General features: G+C 44.8%; 1 long non-coding RNA gene and 1 pseudogene across 3 annotated transcripts in view; one reads left to right on the top strand and one right to left on the bottom strand.

Moving 5' to 3' along the window:
- Positions 1-19,138, top strand: part of LOC308467690 (adhesion G protein-coupled receptor D2-like) — a 634,294-nt pseudogene that overhangs the window by 37,996 nt on the left and 577,160 nt on the right. The window lies entirely within an intron of this gene.
- LOC308467817 overlaps positions 18,507-19,138 on the bottom strand; it is a 466,381-nt gene continuing 465,749 nt past the window's right edge. For both annotated transcript variants that reach the window (XR_013981311.1, XR_013981312.1), the window contains exon 3: positions 18,507-18,587. This is a non-coding gene — a long non-coding RNA (uncharacterized lncRNA). The remainder of the gene's footprint in view (positions 18,588-19,138) is intronic.

The raw sequence follows: 19,138 nt of genomic DNA on the forward strand, positions 1-19,138 counted from the left end.
GCCATTCCTCCAGCGTGGGAAGTTCTTGTGTCTTCCAATACTTTGCGATGAGTATTCTTGCTGCTGTTGTTGCATACATAAAGAAAGTTCTATCCTTTTTTAACACCATTTGGCCGACAATGCCCAGGAGAAAGGCCTCTGGTTTCTTAGGGAAGGTACATTTAAATACCTTTTTAAATTCATTATATATCATTTCCCAGAAAGCCTTAATCTTTGGACACGTCCACCAAAGGTGAAAAAATGTACCTTCAATTTCTTTACATTTCCAACATTTGTTATCGGGCAAATGATAGATTTTTGCAAGCTTGACTGGGGTTATGTACCACCTGTATATCATTTTCATAATATTCTCTCTTAAGGCATTACATGCCGTAAATTTCATACCTGTGGTCCATAACTGTTCCCAGTCAGCAAACATAATGTTATGTCCAACGTCCTGTGCCCATTTAATCATAGCCGATTTTACCGTTTCATCCTGAGTATTCCATTTCAGCAGCAAGTTATACATTCTTGACAAATTCTTAGTTTTGGGTTCTAACAGTTCTGTTTCTAATTTGGATCTTTCCACCTGGAAGCCAATTTTCTTGTCCAATTTAAATGCCTCCATTATCTGAAAATAATGAAGCCAGTCTCGCACTTTGTTTTTTAATTTTTCAAAACTCTGTAATTTCAGTCTATCTCCGTCTTGTTCCAAAATTTCCCAATATTTCGGCCATTTGACCTCCATATTGACCTTTCTCAAGGCTTTCGCTTCCATTGGTGACAGCCACCTTGGGGTTTTGTTTTCTAACAAATCCTTATATCTTATCCAAACATTAAATAGCGCTTTCCTGACAATGTGGTTTCTAAATGCTTTATGTGCTTTGACCTTATCATACCATAAATATGCATGCCATCCAAATACATTGTTAAAACCTTCCAAGTCCAAAATGTCAGTGTTTTCAAGAAGTAGCCATTCTTTCAACCAGCAAAAGGCTGCTGATTCATAGTAAAGTTTGAGGTCTGGCAGGGCAAATCCGCCTCTTTCCTTTGCATCCGTTAGAATTTTAAATTTTATTCTGGGCTTCTTGCCCTGCCAGACAAATTTAGAAATATCTTTCTGCCACCTCTTGAAACAATCCATTTTGTCAACAATCTGCAAAGTTTGAAACAAAAACAACATTCTAGGCAATACATTCATTTTTATCTCAGCAATACGGCCTAGCAGTGAAAGCTTCAAATTTGACCAAATTTCTAAGTCTTTTTTCACTTCAGACCAACATTTTTCATAGTTATCTTTAAATAAATTCCCATTTTTTGCTGTCATGTTAATCCCCAGGTATTTAACTTTCTTAACCACTGTTAAACCTGTCTCATTCTGAAACCTCTCTCTTTCAAACGGTGTTAAATTTTTCTCTAAAACCTTGGTTTTTGACTTGTTCAATTTAAATCCTGCCACTTGACCAAATTCTTGAATCAGTTCTAAAACCCTTTTAGTACTAGATTCTGGCTCCTGTAACGTCAATACTAAGTCGTCTGCAAATGCTCTCAATTTGTACTGTTTAGTTCCGACCTGTATACCTTTAACCAACTGGTCCCTTCTAATCATATTCAGCAAAACCTCCAGGACCAAAATAAAAAGAAGTGGGGAAATTGGGCAACCTTGTCGTGTCCCTTTTTCAATTTTAAGTTCTTCCGTCACAACATTATTTACAATTAGTTTAGCCTTTTGTTCTGAATAAATTGCACCTATACCATTCTCAAAACCTTGGCCTACCCCCATTCCCTGTAGATTCTTCTTCATAAAATTCCAAGAAATATTGTCAAAGGCTTTCTCCGCATCTACAAATATCAAAACTGCTTTAGTATTTATAGTCACTTCTAATTTCTCCAAAATATCAATTATATTCCTCAAATTGTCAGACAAATGTCTTCCTGGGAGAAAGCCCGCTTGGTCTTTATGAATCTCTTCCATCAACACTTTTTTAAATCTCTTAGCCAAAATATCTGCAAAAATTTTGTAATCCACATTCAATAACGATATAGGGCGGTAGTTCTTGAGCTGTGTCTTTTCAGTCTCTGTTTTTGGTACAAGTGTAATATATGCTTCTTTCCACGACTCTGGTGCTCTTTTTCCCTCCATTATTTCATTGCAGACCTCTTTCAATGGTTGAATTAACCATTCTTTTAAAGATCTGTAGTATCTAGAGGTCAAACCGTCTGGTCCTGGAGATTTACCCAGTTGCATGTTTTGAATGGCACCTTCTATTTCCTGTTCAGTTATTCTATGATTCAAAATTAATTTGTTTTCTTGAGATATTTTTTGTAATCCATTTGTTTTCAAAAATTGGTCTAAATCTGTTTCTTTCAGTGGCCCTTGTGTGTATAATCGTTTAAAGTACCTCTGGAAACAGCTTCTAATCTCTGCAGGGTTCTGTATGTTTCTTCCTTCCACTTCTAAGTTCGTAATTGTGTTTAATTTTTGTCTCTTTTTCATGCCATGCCAACAGTTTACCACATTTTTTGGCTGACTCAAAAGTCTTTTGTCTCATTTGTTTAATTTTCCATTCTATTTCCTGATTCATCATTTTCATATATTGTACTTGGTATAACTTTAACTCTCTCAAAATCTCTTGAGATTTGGGGTTTACTCTCAGTCTTTTTTCACATTCCTTTATTTTGTCCATTATCTTATCCTTCTTCTCATTTTGAGTTCTTTTCTTTATTGCATTCTGTTGTATTAAGAACCCTCTCATAACCGCTTTGCTTGCGTCCCAGATTACTCTTTTCTCCACGTTGGTACTAAGGTTTATCTCAAAGTAATCTCTCAGAGTTTTTTGGGCCTTCTTAAGTAGTTCATCATCTCTAAATAAGGTGTCATTCATCTTCCATCTGAAGGAGCCAGTTGGTGTTAGTCTCATTTCCATCTTAACAGCATTATGGTCGGAGCAAGTTTTCGGGCAGATTTCCACCTTTCTTGTCTTTGGTGCCATTCCTCTAGTTATCCAAATTTGGTCAATTCTTGTCCATGTCCTTTTGGCTTCAGAGAAGAAGGTTCCCTCTTTGGCCATGGGATTTCTTATTCTCCAAATGTCAACTAAGTCCAAGTTGTCTGTCATGTCAAAAAAAGTTTTCGGTAGTCTACCATCCTTGGTGACTACCTGTCTTTGTGCCTTGTCCATATATGTGGATACCACTCCATTCATATCTCCCATCAAAATCATGTTATAATCCATATGGTCCATCAGGGTCTCGTGCAACTTCTTAAAAAATTCAGATTTCCCGTCATTTGGTGCATAGATTCCTACTATCAAAAATTTTTCTCCTTGTGTTTGAATTTCAATTGCCACAAATCTTCCTTGGTCATCTTTAAATACAAATTTCGGTGATAATCTTCCGGAGGTGGCGCCAGCGGTTAATGGCAGATTTCCTCGATCGGAGGAAATCTCACCACGAAAAATAGGGTCGGATCCCGCTTCGGCGCAGCGGGGGACCCCTGAAAATCACAGGCAGGGGAAGCCTGTGGACCTGGGACCCAGCGGGCACATTTGGCGCCCCCCCAACCCGGTAAAAAGCCCGGCAACGGGCTCGGAATCGGAGCGGGGGAAGGAGCGCTGTGCTGTGGGCTGTCTGCTTCTTTCGTGGAGTGAAGCCGCAAGCTGTAGCCGGAGAGCGCTGCCTTTTTTCCTTGGAATTTCGACTTGAAAATCAACGATCCGTGAGTAGGATTTAACGTAATTGGAACTGTACAAATTGTGAATTTGGCCGAAAGCGGAGAGGCATAAAAAGGAAGTCTGCCTCTCTCTACTGTAGATACAACAAAGCATTGAACTTGAAAGCGGAAGCTTAGGAAAAGACGTATTAACGGACTTTAACCCAATCATCTAACCTGGATCTTTCCCCCCTTAAATTGAGGGGAAAGGGGGGAGAACTGTGGATGTTATTTCTTTATAAAGAAGTGGAAAATAAAGGGATTAAACCATCACTCAATTCCTTGGGAACGGATTCCCAGAGGCAATTTAAAAACAGATGAGAGGTACTGTCTTTAAATATACTTTGACAGCTAGTCCTGCACAGGAAATATAATTTGTATACAATATGTGGATAAACATCTCCTGGTCTTAAAGTAACTGTTTTTAGATAGATTGTTATCTTCCTGACAAACTGGGGGGACTTAAAAAAGGAAGTAAAGTATTTAAGAACTTTTTTGACTGTTACAGTGTCCCCCTAGTGGAACTTGGAATTGTTACAATTAGTTATAATTGAAACTGTAGTTGGCCTGAGGAATTCACACACAGCTTTGTTGGAAATTTCCACTGTTTTGAATTTAACTGTGTGACCGACCTTGAGTTCTATCTAAAGGAATGGCAGATGGTAAAGAGAAAACAGAAGCAGTACAGGCTACAAGGTCGGGCAGAGTTTTTCGAACAGAAGAAGGATTACAAAGGAGATTTTTGACCTCTGGCGACTCTGGAATTCCAACAGCAGCCCCATCGGCACAACCAAAAGTGAAAGGTATGGCAAGTGATGATTCCTTTGCTCAAGTTTTGGCTAAAGTTAATGAATCTTTGAATAGAATAAGTCAACAAGTAGCAGAGGCATCTGACAAGATTGATCAAAACACAATAAGTATCAACCAGAATACAGCAAGTATAAATAATTTGGGCCAGAAAGTAAACACTAATACAGAGACTATTCAAAAATTACTAGAGGAATCGGCTTCAGTGCGCCAGATTGCCGAGGAGGCTAAAGAAATTGCCACAACTTCTGCTACAGAGGTTAAAGAGGTTCAAGAGAGAATACCATCACTACATAAACAATTGGAAGACCATAAATTGACCCTGTCTATGATTGAATTGAAAGAAAAACAAGTGAATCTACGGGTCAGATCAGTACCTGAAGTGGAAAAGGACAATCTAGCTGAATTTCTCATGCAGGAATTTTCTGACTTTGGGGATCCAGAATTGGTAAAAGACAGTTTTAAAATAGTAAATGCTTTTAGACTTGGGAAAAGAAGCGAGAAGAAGGTGAGAGACTGCTTGATCACTCTACGAACAAAAGAAGAGAGGGATAAGATTCTGGGTTTGCATTACCAGAAGACACTGGAAATTCATCAGACAAGAGTTGAAATATTTAAAGACATTCTGAAACACCTTCTGGATCTTAGATCAAACTACAAAGATTTGGTTACTCTGCTGAGAAGGAACAGTATCAACTTTAGGTGGGAATTTCCTCAAGGCCTATCTTTTAGCTACAAAGGAAAGAAGAGGAAAATAAGATCGGAAGACGACAAAGACAAATTTTGGAGAGACCACGGAGAAGACCTACAAAAAGGACTATCTCCAGAACCAAAAGACCGTTCGAAAAAAGGGATACCACCGACAGAAGAGGAACAGGCACTAGGTGCAGTAGGAGGAGTATTAAAATAATAACATCATGGCCCTGCAACTATTAACTTGGAACTGTCACGGTCTAAATTCCCCTCAGAAAAGGAAAGCAGTATTTCATATATTAAAAAAGGAACAATTGGACCTAATTTGTTTACAAGAAACACATATAACAAGATTACACAGGAAATTGTTGATAAATAAAAGACTTGGTCAGGAGTTTATTTCATCGGACAAAGTTAAAAAAAGAGGGGTTGTGATTTATGTAAAGGACAAATTGAGGACTATAAGTGGAGGCCTTTTATGAATGAATATAGAAAAAGTCAGAATTTGAAGATTGGAGCCCTGCTTGGATTGGAGAAGGAAGGTTGGAGAGACTCTTTCATGCAGAGATTTACTGACCTTTGGGTCCTGAATCTGGGTCAGGAGGTGATTGGAGTTGTGGGGGCCTTTGGATCTGGAGGAGCCTTGAAACATGATTTGAGATATTGTATGGACATTGGTTTTTGCTGTGGAGAGTTGGTTGGCCTGTCAAGAGGGAATGGGGGCATGGTTGGGTCGGGGCCCCCCCAAGACCTGCGCTTCAGCATCTTCAGCATCAAAGAATATGAAGAAAAACTGCAGAAGGGACTTGGAAAAGATTTAAGAGCCTCGGACAGAAGATCTCCAGGTTGATGAACTATATGGAATGGACGGAAATGACTGGCAGAATCCGAGACCAGGGAGAAGAGATGGTGGTAGAAGATTGGGAAAGTTTAAAGTTTATATACAGAAATATGGTAAATTTAATGAGTGTTAGAAAATTGTTGGAATGAAACTTTATGGCTTTAGCAGAAATGTTATAAGGAGTTAGGTATAAATAAGTATTTCAGTATTAATGGAAAATAAGGTAAAAATATGTTAAGATATTCATAATGATAAAAATAGAGAAAGATGGAAAGGAATTGCTGAAACAAGTAATAGAAGTGGAATACAAAAAGGGAGGTGAGAGGATGTCGATGAAATAAGGGAATGAAAGATAGAGTAATGAAATAGTATGGTATATGTTTTTAAATTGTTGTTGTTTTGCTTTGTTTAGTTTAATGTGTTAAGGTTGTGTTTTGTATTGTTTATTGTATTGTTTTTTCTTTTCTCTCTTTTTTTTCTTCTCTGTTCTATTTTGTCTTCCTCTCTTGCCTCTTTTCTTCTTTTTTCTTTTCTTGTAAGTTTTAAAAGCAATAAAGATTATTAAAAAAAAAATAGATCCCAAACAAGATTGGGGGGATCCCCGAGCTGAACAAAAGGAAGCTTTGGAATGGTTAGCATTAGAAGATGTAACACCAGAAAAAAACAGATATTGTAACTGACTCTGACAATGGCCAATCTTAAAATACTGAGTTGGAATGTGAGTGGTTTAAATTGTAAAGCCAAACGTCTTCGGATTGAGCATATAAAAGCAAAACAGAAATTAGACATAATCTGCCTCCAAGAGACACGCATAGCAAAAAAACATAAAAGGGTCTTAATTAACAAAAAAATTAGGTATGGACTTCATCTCATCAGATAAAACAAAAAAGAGAGGAGCTGTTTTTTACATAAATCCTGCACTTGAACCCAAATTGATTCAGAAGGATGAAAAAGGTAGAATCTTAATAATACAAGTCAAAATCCAGGGAGAGAAAGTGATACTGGTTGGCATCTATGCACCAAATGACAAAAAAGCAATCTTCTTCAAAAAAAAATCAGAAACAGAACTACTTGAATTTGCAGATCAAAAAATGATCTTAATGGGAGACTTAAATGGAGTTCCATCTTTAGATAAAGATAGATCAGTCAGGAAAAAAGAGATTAAGGAAGGCAAATTACCAAAGACTTTTTTTTATATGACTCAAAATATGGAGAATAAGACATATGTTTGACAAAGAGTTCACTTATTACAGCCATGTACATGATAGCAGCTCGAGAACAGATTCTTTGTGGATTTCCAAAGAACTGGAAATAAGAGTCAAAAAAATCGAAATTAATCCCAGAACCTTTTCAGATCATAAGTCCTTGATTATGGAAAAAGAAAGTCAAATCTCTTTCAGATGGAGATTAAATGATGATTTATTAGATGATCAAAATTTTATAGAAAAAACAAAAAAGGTCCTGACTGATTATTTTGAAATAAACAATCAAGGACAAACAAAATTACAGACGGTCTGGGACGCAAATAAGGCGGTAATGAGAGGACTCTTTATACAACAAAATTCATATAAAAGGAAACTGAGAGAGAAAAGGAAAAAAGAAATTTTAGAGGAAATCACTGAAAAGGAGAAACAGCTGTCAAATAAGGCAAACAAAGAAGCTGTGAAGCAGATAATAAAAACTTTACAAACCCAATATTCAATGATAATTAATGAGGAAATTAGTTGGAAAATAAAAAGAGTAAAACAAAAATACTTTGAGCATGCAAACAAACCAGGAAAATTGTTAGCCTGGTAGCCTGGCAGCTAAAAAAAAAAAGTGAACAAAGGAACTCCATAAATAAAATTAATTTAAATGGAAAGATCACAGATAAGTTGAAGGAAATAAGAGAAGGATTTGTTAAATATTTTTCAGAGTTATATAGACAAGGGAAAGAAAAAACATTCAAGATAGAAGAGTACATCAGAACTAGTAATATGCCATATATAAAAGAGGAACAAATGAACATTCTTAACTCCCAGATAACAGTGCAATAATTTTTAGAGGTAATAAAAGGCTCCAAAAATGGCAAGTCACCAGGCCCGGATGGTCTTACGGCAAAATATTATAAAAAACTAAGCGAACAGTTAGTGAACCCATTGAAAGATGTCATGGGTGAAATACTGAATACAGGTGAAATTCCAGAAACATGGAAAGAGGCCTATATTACAGTAATTCCAAAACAAGACGCAGATTTGCTGCAAATTAAAAATTACGGGCCTATTTCTTTGTTAAATAATGATTACAAATTGTTTGCAAATATATTAGCCAATAGATTAAAAAATATACTAAATGAGTATATACATCAAGATCAGCCATGGTTTCTACCAGGTAGACAAATGAAGGAGTATATAAGGAATATTCTGAATATAATAGAATACCTAGAGGCCAAAAATGAAAAGAAAGCAGCAATGATGAAAGAGGCTGAAAAAGCCTTTGACAATGTTTCTTGGAAATTCATGACAACGTTGTTAGAACAAATTTAATGTGGCTCTAAATTTCTAAAAGGAATAGCAGTAATTTATTCAAAACAAAAAGCAAAATTAATTATTAACCAGGTGATAACGGATGACTGTAAGATTCAAAAAGGAACTAGACAAGGATGTCCATTATCACCATTATTGTTCATCCTGGTACTGGAAGTACTTGCCAGAAATATAAGAGCAGACAAAGAGATTACAGGTGTAAAAACTGGGGAAAGTGAGTTTAAACTAAAAGCATATGCAGATGATTTAGTGATAACAGTGGAAGAGCCCAAAATTTCACTCCCTAAAGTAATAGAAAAGATTCAGAAATTTGGGGAAGTGGCAGGATTTAAGTTAAATAGGAACAAAACCAAATTATTAGTTAAAAACCTGAAGGAAGAGGAAAAAATGGAGCTAGAACAAAATATTGAGAATGAAGTCCATAAAAAGGTTAAGTATTTAGGGATATGGTTAACATCAAGAAATATAAATCTATTTAAAAATAATTATGAAAAAATCTGGCTTGAGTTAAAAAGAAATTTAGAAATATGGAGCAGAATGAATCTCTCATTGTTAGGTAAAATAGCAGCGATCAAAATGAATGTGTTGCCAAAAATGCTATTTCTTTTTCAATCAACTCCAGTCATCCTGAAAGATGAATGTTTTAAAAAATGGCAGAAAGAGATTTCAAAATTTATCGGGGGGTGGGGTGGGGGCAAAAGGCCAAGGATAAAATATAAAATACTTACAGACGTAAAAGATAGAGGCAGGTTTGCCCTCCCAGATTTTAAATTGTATTATGAATCTGCTTGTTTGGTATGGATCAGGGACTGGATGAGGTTGGAAAAGCAAGAAGCATTAGAACTGGAAGGACATGATAACAGATTTGGCTGGCATGCATATCTATGGTATGGGAAAGGAAAGGTACACAGAAGTTTCTACAACCATATAATTAGGAAATCATTAATGAGAGTATGGGAGAGATACAAAGACTTGTTAGAACAAAAGACTCCTTGGTGGCTTTCACCACGTGAAGCGTTACTGCTCAAACCACTTGGAAAGAAAGGAAAATGGCTTGCATATGCTGACCTGTTAAAGGATCAAGATGGAAAATGGAAATTAAGAAATTATGATGCGATAAAAGATCATTTTCAGAGTTGGTTGCACTATCAACAATTACATGAAACATACAAAGAAGACAGTAAGAAAGGATTCAGTTACACAATATCCAGGTTTCAAAGGGAAGTGATAGAAGGGAAAGTCAAATTACTGAAGGGTGCTGTCAGGGAACTGACATTGGAGCTAGAGGTGGAGGGGAGGCTCTCTAATGATGCTGGAGAAGGGCCCAGCAGGGAGAGAGGCAGCTCAGCAGATGGGGAAGCAATTCAGTGCAACACCAGGAATAAGGAGGGGCAGATGGGGGAATCGGAGAGAGGGCTCCCAGACTCTTCACCGGACACCAGCGGGGAGAGCACTGGTCCTCCGCTACCCACGCCCTCCCTGTGCAGGAGACTTCTGCGCAGAGAAAGTAGGAGGAGACTGGGTGTCAAACAACTTTTATGTTGGAAAAGGTTTAAGAAACGCCCACTGACGGATTCTGCTAGCGACTGAGGCAGCCACGAATTGAAGGGCTGTCCAGACAGAAAGGTTTAACAAGGCAACATAGCCAGGAGAGGCGGCAACTTACGCACGAGCAACCCCATACCATTATAGCAATCCGTCAGTCCCTGACGTTGCTTGTGCACAGCGGCAGGCAGCATCATGAGCAAAACCGGAGAAGCTGGCGCCACGGAGGGAGCAGCAGGAGTGCAAAATCTGGTGAAGAGGAACCGAGATTTGGAGCAGCATGTGGCTCTTCTAACGGCGCGGCTGGACGAAAGGCGGGCTCAAGATGCACAGGTCAGACCCACCCCCGTAGCAAGGAAGGTACCGGGACTGGTACACAAATTTGGAGGGAAGCCTCAGGACTATAGTGCGTTCCGGACGGAAATAGAGTACGCTTTGGAACTACAGCAGAATGATTTTGCAGACGACTGGGAACGGGTGGCTTATATTGTTGGGCATCTGCAGGATGGGGCAAGGGAATGGATCAGGCCCCTAATGGCAACGCAGAATGCCGCCTTGAAGGACCTGAGGAAATTTTTTCAGGGGATGGACGCAATGTACTCCAGTGATGTGCAGCAAAGTGTGACTCGGCGGGAACTGATGAACTGTAAACAGGGGCACCAGTCAGTTAGAGACTACTGGTCACGCTTTGCCATGTTAGTTCACCGGCTCGGGTGGGAACTGGACTCTGAACCCATTCAAATGTTGTTCGAGGAGGGGTTGTCCCCAACGGTGAAGGACGAGCTTTCCCGCGCACCCCGCCCTCAGTCGATGGATCAGCTGACCAAGGCTGTGCTTGCGATTGGTGTAAGGCAGGAAGCGCGGGCTCAGGAGAAGCGGGAAGGGAGAGAGCAACGTTACCATGACTACCGCATTCCTGAAATACCAAGGCAGCCTTCCCCGCCGGCGGAGCCAATGGAAATAGATGGGGCGCGCGCGCGGGAGGTTTCAAATTCCAGCGACGGTCGCAAGAAGGAGGGAAAGGATTGGAAAACTAATAAGAAGTGTTTCCTCTGCCAGCGACCAGGACATTTTGCCAGGGTCTGCCCTCAAAGAAAGGCCTGGCAAGGAATGGTGGGAGCTGCAGGGGGTGAGGAGGAGGTGGAAAAAGCAAAGGAGCCGGGAAACGACAACGCTTGGCTGCCACTCAGCGGGCACAGCAGCCAGGCCAGCAACCAATAGAAGTGCCCCAACCAGACCCCCCCAGGGCGGCTATAGCCATAGAAGTGTGCTAGAACTCCCGAATGGGCACCCAGTCAAGGTGAAAAGGCTGTTGGATTCAGGCAGTTCCTGCAATTTCTTCAGCAAGGACTTTGCACTAGAGCACCAGCTCCACCTGCTGCCCTTAGATTTCCCCTTGCAAGTAACCACCATTGATGGCAGAGAGCTACTGGGAGGGGAAGTGACACACCAGACCCCACCAATGAGAATGAGGGTTTCCAGGCACTCGGAGACCATCGCCTTTCACGTAGCCTCACTGGCAGGGCCCCCAATAATATTATGGATGAGCTGGCTAGCACAACATGATCCAGTGGTGGCGTGGCATCAGAGGACGGTCACCTTTGGGTCCGCTTACTGTTTGGAACACTGTCTAGGGGGGGAAACCCCAAGAATGACAGTGGCCAGGGTGGCTGGGATAGCTGTGGAGCGGAAAGGGGAGGTGCCACCACTATATGCTTCCCTGCAGGAGGTCTTCAGCGAGAAGGAGGTGGATAGACTACCCCCCATAGGCCCTTTGACTGCCAAATCAACTTGCTCCCAGGGGCGCAGCTGCCGTTGGGTAAACTGTATGCCATGTCGGACAGGGAGATGAAGGAGTTGCGGGAATTTATTGACAAGAACCTGAAAAGAGGCTTCATAAGAGAATCGAAAGCGGTGGGGGGCAGTCCGGGGTTCTTTGTGGACAAAAAGGACACAAATAAACCCAGGCTCGTTGTGGACTATAGGGCCGTCAATTTGGTGTCGGAACCCATGACCTTCCCGATGCCCAGGATTGATGACATTTTAACACGGGTGAGGCAAGGGAAAATTTTTTACCAAGCTGGACCTCAGGGGAGCATACAATTTGATTAGGATGAGGGAAGGGGACGAATGGAAGACCACAATGTTCACACCCCTAGGGGCCTTTGAGTACCTAGTTATGCCTTTTGGATTACAGTCGGGCTCCGCCTGTTTTCAAGCATTCATGCACCACGTCCTGGGGTCCCTGCTGTACAAGAACTGCGTAGCCTTCTTGGACGACGTCTTAATCTATTCGGACAATGAGGAGCAACATGTCAGGGACGTCAGGGAAGTGCTAAAACGACTGCAGAAGCACCAGTTGTGGGTCAAACTGGAAAAATGTCAGTTTCACACCAGAGAAGTCGAGTTTCTGGGGTACAGGTTGCCAGACAAGGGCCTAGCGATGGACCCAAGCAAGGTGCAGGCAGTGCTGGAGTGGAAGGCTCCCAAAACCCGGAAGGACGTGCAGAGGTTCCTAGGGTTCAGCAACTTCTACAGGAAGTTCATCAAGAACTTCGCCCACTTGACAGCGCCCATCACAGATTGTCTCAGTAGCAAAAGGAAGTTCGTCTGGACAAAGGGAGCCCAGGAGTCCTTTGAAAGACTGAAGAAGGCGTTCGCATCGGAAGAGCAGCTCCTACACGTTGATCTGGAGAAACCCATGAGGCTAGAGACTGACGTGTCTGACAGAACCATTGGGGCGGTTGTTTTGCAGCCAGGGAGGAGCAAGCAGGAATGGAAGCCGTGTGCCTTTTTCTCGCAAAAGCTGAGCAAATCGGAGCAAAACTATACTGTGTATGACCGTGAACTGCTTGCGATCTATGCGGCGTTTCGTCGATGGCGCCATCTTCTAATGGGGTGCAGCACAAGATCCAGGTTTGTACAGATCACAAGAACTTGGAATACTGGAGGACCGCACGAGTACTCAATCAGAGACAGATTCGATGGGCACAGGAGTTCTCCAAGTTTTCCTTCGAAATCCGATACGTACCTGGGGAGGAAAACGTGAGAGCAGATGCGCTCTCCATGAAGCCAGAGTACTGGGAAGGAGAGGGGCCGCCAGAGATACGACACGTGATCCCCGAGGACCGATGGGTGTGGGGGGGAATCTTGGTGGGGAAACGAGAACTGGCCGGACTCACTAGAAACGACGTGTTCGCACAAACTAAAATCCGGGAAATCCAAGATGCAAGAGAAACCCAGGGAGGGTTTGAGGAGAAGGAAGGGGTGCTGTACTATAAGGGGGCGCTGTATGTACCGGGGAGACCCTACGGGGGAAGGTACTCAAACAACTCCACGACAATCCCACAGCTGGACACTTTGGACAGCACAAAACCATGATGCTTGTCACCAGGCAGTTCTGGTGGCCCAGGGTGAGGGAGGATGTACGGGAATATGTACGGGGTTGCGACCGCTGCCAAAGGGCAAAGGGGGAGCGGGCTGCCCCCGCAGGATTACTGGAACCCTTACCCACGCCGGGAAAACCCTGGGAGGTGGTGTCCATTGATTTTATGACCGATCTGCCCAAGTCCCGGGGAAAGACAGCAGTCATGGTAGTGGTCGACTTACTGACAAAAATGTGCCATTTTATAGCCTGCTCACATGCGGTTACGGCAGAGGAAACAGCCAGGTTGTTTGTAGATCACATCTTCAGGTTGCATGAAGCTCCCTCAAGGGTTATCTCCGACCGCGGGAAACAATTTACTTCCCGGTTCTGGAGGAAGCTCATGAGCTTGCTACAGGTCGAAGTGGGCTTCTCGACGGCGAGACACCCGGAAACCAACGGGCAAGCAGAAAGAGCGAACAGTATACTCCAGCAATACCTACGCTGTTACGTCAGCGAGAGGCAGAACGATTGGGTGGAGAAACTAGCGCTGGCTGAATTTGCGTACAATAACGCTGAACATGTGTCCACGGGAATGAGCCCGTTCATGGCCAATTATGGGTGTCACCCCAGGGCCTTCCCGGGGAGTGGGGAGGAAAGTTGGAGTGTGCCTGCGGCAGAGCAGTTTGTGGAAGAAATGGAGGCCCTGCACCAGCAACTTAAGATGAACTTGGAGCGGGCCAAGGAAATTTACAAGAGGCAGACAGACAAGCACCGTAGGGAAGGGGAAACCATACGGGTGGGGGACAGAGTGTGGCTGTCAACCCAAGGGTTACCCTTTAAGGGGGGATGCAAGAAGTTGCAGCCCAGGCGGCTGGGACCGTTTGAAGTAACACAGCAGGTGAACCCCGTGGCATTCAAGCTCAAGTTGCCTGACAGCATGAAGATACACCCGGTGTTCCATAGGTCCCTACTCTCACCGTACAGGGAGGGGCGGGAATTCCCGGGGCGAGAGGGAGAAGTCACCACACACCCGCAGGTAGAAGAGAGGGAGCACCACCACTTGGCCACGGAAATACTTGATTCAAGGTGGCGAGGAAGCCAGGTGGAGTACTTGGTAGCTTGGGAGGGAGAACCCGGGTCGGAAAACACATGGGTTCCCGCGGAGGCAATTGATGACGGGTATCTGGTGGAGGAATTCCACCGCCTGTTCCCGGGCAAACCCAAACCACTGGCGAGATTCTGGGAGGAGCAATTTGGAACCACAGACGATGAAGAGGATTTTGTGGGTTTTCCTGCCTCCGAGGAGGAGGGAGGAGAGGTTTCGGAGGAAGAAGAATCAGACTGGGAGGCCCACCCCGCGGGAAGGAATCAGAACGGGTGGGAAGCGGGCTTCGAATCCTCTGAGGATGACGACAGCTCCTTCCGGGGGTTCCCATCATCGTCGGCCGAAGAAAGGGACGAAGTTGGATCAACAGGTTAGGCCGGGGGTGGAGGGGGTCCTGGGGGGGAGGTGGATGTCAGGGAACTGACATCGGAGCTAGAGGTGGAGGGGAGGCTCTCTAATGATGCTGGAGAAGGGCCCAGCAGGGAGAGAGGCAGCTCAGCAGATGGGGAAGCAATTCAGTGCAACACCAGGAATAAGGAGGGGCAGATGGGGGAATCGGAGAGAGGGCTCCCAGACTCTTCACCGGACACCAGCGGGGAGAGCACTGGTCCTCCGCTACCCACGCCCTCCCTGTGCAGGAGACTTCCGCGCAGAGAAAGTAGGAGGAGACTGGGTGTCAAACAACTTTTATGTTGGAAAAGGTTTAAGAAACGCCCACTGACGGATTCTGCTAGTGACTGAGGCAGCCACGAATTGAAGGGCTGTCCAGACAGAAAGGTTTAACAAGGCAACATAGCCAGGAGAGGCGGCAACTTACGCACGAGCAACCCCATACCATTATAGGTGCATATAGCATCCTGCTAGAATGGGAGACGAAGGAAACTGAAAAATATCTTTACCTATGCGAAAACGGCAGCAAGAGTCTTAACAGCACAAGGATGGAAGCACGAGGAAATCCCAACTAAAGAATTATGGCAAGAGAAACTGATGGACTACGCAGAACTGGCAAAATTGACACATAAACTACAGGACAAGGATAACTGTGACTTTAAAGATGAATGGGAACCTTTTACAAAGTACTTAAAGAAACAACAAAGTGAACTGGACTCCTTGGCAGGTTTTGAATAAACACTCACAAACTTTTTATTGACAATAGTTAGTTAGATAAATTAAGGAGCTACACAATTTTGTAACATGCAGAGAATAACATTTGTTGATAAACCAGAGAGAGGAGCTGAGGGAAGTCTGGGGGGAGGGGGGTGTACTTTATGGGGAGGGGGGAATAGGGGATGTTATAGGCAAAGGGGATCGAGATATGGATATGCTCGTACCCCTTCCAATTTGCGCCTCATCCTGAGGGACGAGGGTAGGGTGAGCAAGGATTACTCACCTCCGTCACTGGTTCTGTGCAATGCCAGGTCTATAGGCAACAAAACCGCCACCCTGCGAGATTTCTTTACCTCGCAGGGGGTCGACCTGGCTTGTGTGACGGAGACCTGGGTGCGCGAAGGGGAAACAGTTACCTTACGAGAGATGGCACCCCCGGGTTTCTCCATCCTCCACCAGTCGCGGACTGTAGGCCGGGGGGGGGGGAGGGTTGGCATTATTAATCCGGGAAGATTGTCCTTTCAGGGCTCTACCATCGCCATCGATCCCCGGCATTGAATGTGTTGGCCTAGTGTGGGGCTCAGAGGAGAGCTTGGCTGTCTGGCTGGTGTACCGGCCACCTAGCGCACCAGCAGCCACCCTGTCAGGCCTACTGAAGGCGGTGGCCGGCTGGGCCTTGGAGTTCCCTAACCTATTGGCATTGGGGGACTTCAACATCCATGCTGATGCCACTCCCTCCTCACAGGCTCTGGACCTGATGTCTTCCATGGCGACACTAGGGCTCTCCCAGTTTGTTTCGGGCCCCACACATCAAGCAGGCCAAACGCTGGATTTGATCTTTGGCGTAGGTATAGATGTGATCATGTTTCCTTCGATGAAGGTGCCATGGTCTGATCACTACGCTCTGAAAGCCAGGATTGACTTTCCACCCCCACCCTGCTTAGGTGGCGAGCCGATTTGGGCTCGCCCGCAGAGGCTGATGGACCTTGATAGATTCCGCCAAGCCTTGCGGGACCTTGCTCCCCCTGGCGACTCATTGACTGAGCTTGTTGAGGGCTGGAATATCCAGCTCCTGGAAGCCATCGATGAGATCGCACCTAAGCACCCTCTGCGACTCCGCAGAAACCGGGCTCCCTGGTTTACCGAGGAGCTCCGGAAAATGAAGCGGGACCTCAGACGGCTAGAGCGAGTATGGCGGGGTGCCTGTGAAAGAGCCTCAAGAACATCTTATAGGGCTTTTATGAAAACCTACGAGATGGCGGTGAAGGCTACTAAGAAGTCTTAATTCTCGGCCTCCATTGCATCTGCTAGCTGTTGTCCGGCGCAATTATTTAGTATAATTAGGTCTTTAACGTCCCTTGAGGGACAGCCAAATTTAAATAACAGTTTGACACACAGCTGTGAGGCATTTGCGAGCTTTTTTGCGGAGAAGGTCTTGTTGCTCCGCCATGACCTCCCTGCCAATTTGGATACAATAACGGAACTGGAGGCCCCTCGACTGTCCTCAGGTCCAGTATTGGACCACTTCGACCTGATATCCCCAGCCGATGTGGACAGACTCCTCCAAGCTGGAAAGCCCACCACCTGTCCTCTCGACCCGTGCCCGTCTTGGCTGATTAGAGTGTATCCAGACGAGGTGCGGGCCCCCTTGGGGGATATCATCAATTTGTCCCTTGGCACGGGGACATTCCCAGGGGAACTGAAGGAGGCAGTGGTGTGCCCGCTCTTAAAAAAAACATCATTAGATCCTTTAGATCTATCCAATTACCGCCCGGTTTCGAATCTTCCGTTCCTGGGTAAGGTGATTGAGAGAGCGGTGGCTGAACAGCTTGGTGGGTTTCTGGATGAAACATCGGCTCTGGATCCATTCCAGTCCAGCTTCCGCACTGGTCATGGGACCGAGACGGCTCTGGTTGCCCTAACAGATGATCTTCGTAGACAGCTGGATCGAGGCGGGTCAGGGCTGCTGATTCTTCTAGATCTGTCAGCAGCTTTCAACATGGTCGATCACGAACTCCTGGACCACCGCCTTGCCGACGTGGGGATCCAGGCCACAGTCCTTCAATGGCTGCGCTCGTTTCTCTCTGGTCGGGGACAGAGGGTGGCGCTTGGGGGGGAATTGTCATCGCGCCACTCCTTGGTGTGTGGAGTACCTCAGGGTGCGATACTCTCCCTGATGCTTTTCAACATCTTTATGCGCCCCCTCGCCCAGCTTGTCCGGAGTTTTGGGCTGGGTTGCCATCAGTATGCTGATGACACCCAACTCTATCTGTTGATGGATGGCCATCCTGACTCGGCCCCAGACACACTGACCAGATGTTAGGATATCTCCATTCCACCTTAAAAGGGAGCAGGCTTTGTGAGTCACAGAGTCTGCGCATTTCCTGTTCACAGGATGTTTATGTTTTCTGTTGCTTTCGTTTCTCTCTGTGTCGTAGACACTGATGCAGGCAGTCATGTTTTTCTTTGTTCTGATCAACGCTGAATAAAACTTGTAAATAATGCTCTCCTGAGTGCAACTTCTGCTGTGAATTATCTGCTGATAGAGTGTGCATGAGCTCTGGAATGTGGCAAGCTATTTCTAGAAACTCATGTCACTAATTGCTGATACTGCGTGACTACCAGAGGTCGATGGATCGTCCGGCAGCCGGCTTGGGGGCCATGATGGACTTTATCTCACTGGCAGTATCCCAACAACAGGTTTCGGGCCCAGATTCACGGCACTTACAAGAGAGTAAGACTGCAAAAGACTGCTGTGAGGTATGTGTGGGAAAAGTGAAAGTAAGGCTTTTCTGATGCCGCGGAAGAGTCTTTGAACTACGGCTGGCTTAATTGGCCTGGGAGCCGGGCCAGAGGCTTCGTGATTTATGAGCTGCCGAGATAAGAAGTTTTTGAAGGCATAAAGGCTCACGGCTCAAGTAAAAAGCTGGAATGGAGTTTTTCCACGCTTCTGAAGCTTCTGAAGCTGCTGAGTGCCCAAAGTTAAATTGGCACAATTATCAGACCTGGGCTGTGTGGTGTGAGAGTTTGCTGCGTCAGTTTGGAGTGTGGAATACTGTGTCTGAAGCCCCTCCAGTTCCTCTGACAGATAGATGGAGAGCCCAGAATTCGAGGGCCATAGACGTAATAGTCTTGTCCGTCTCTCTGGAGGAAATTGCTACGCTAGCTGGCAACACGACTGCACGTCAGATGTGGAATGCTTTGAAGGTAGCCCATCTGCCAGTCATCCCAGCCCAGAGTTTGACTGCATCGGAGGTCCTGGCTGCTTCCCAGAATGCGAGTGAATGCAGGGATGCCGAGGGCACCAGTTGCAAGCTGCAGGGGGAGCTGACTGTGATGTCATCCCAGGCAGCATTCCAGCCTCCAGGGGGAGCCAAGGAGTCGGCAGCTGAGAGCTCTGTTTCTCATGGGAACCAAGGTCATCCTCACAGATACCGGAAGGCCAGAAGTAAACAGA

This window comes from Podarcis pityusensis (assembly GCF_964106645.2).
Source record: "Podarcis pityusensis genome assembly, chromosome: W".
In the NCBI taxonomy this organism is placed as follows: Eukaryota; Metazoa; Chordata; class Lepidosauria; order Squamata; family Lacertidae; genus Podarcis; species Podarcis pityusensis.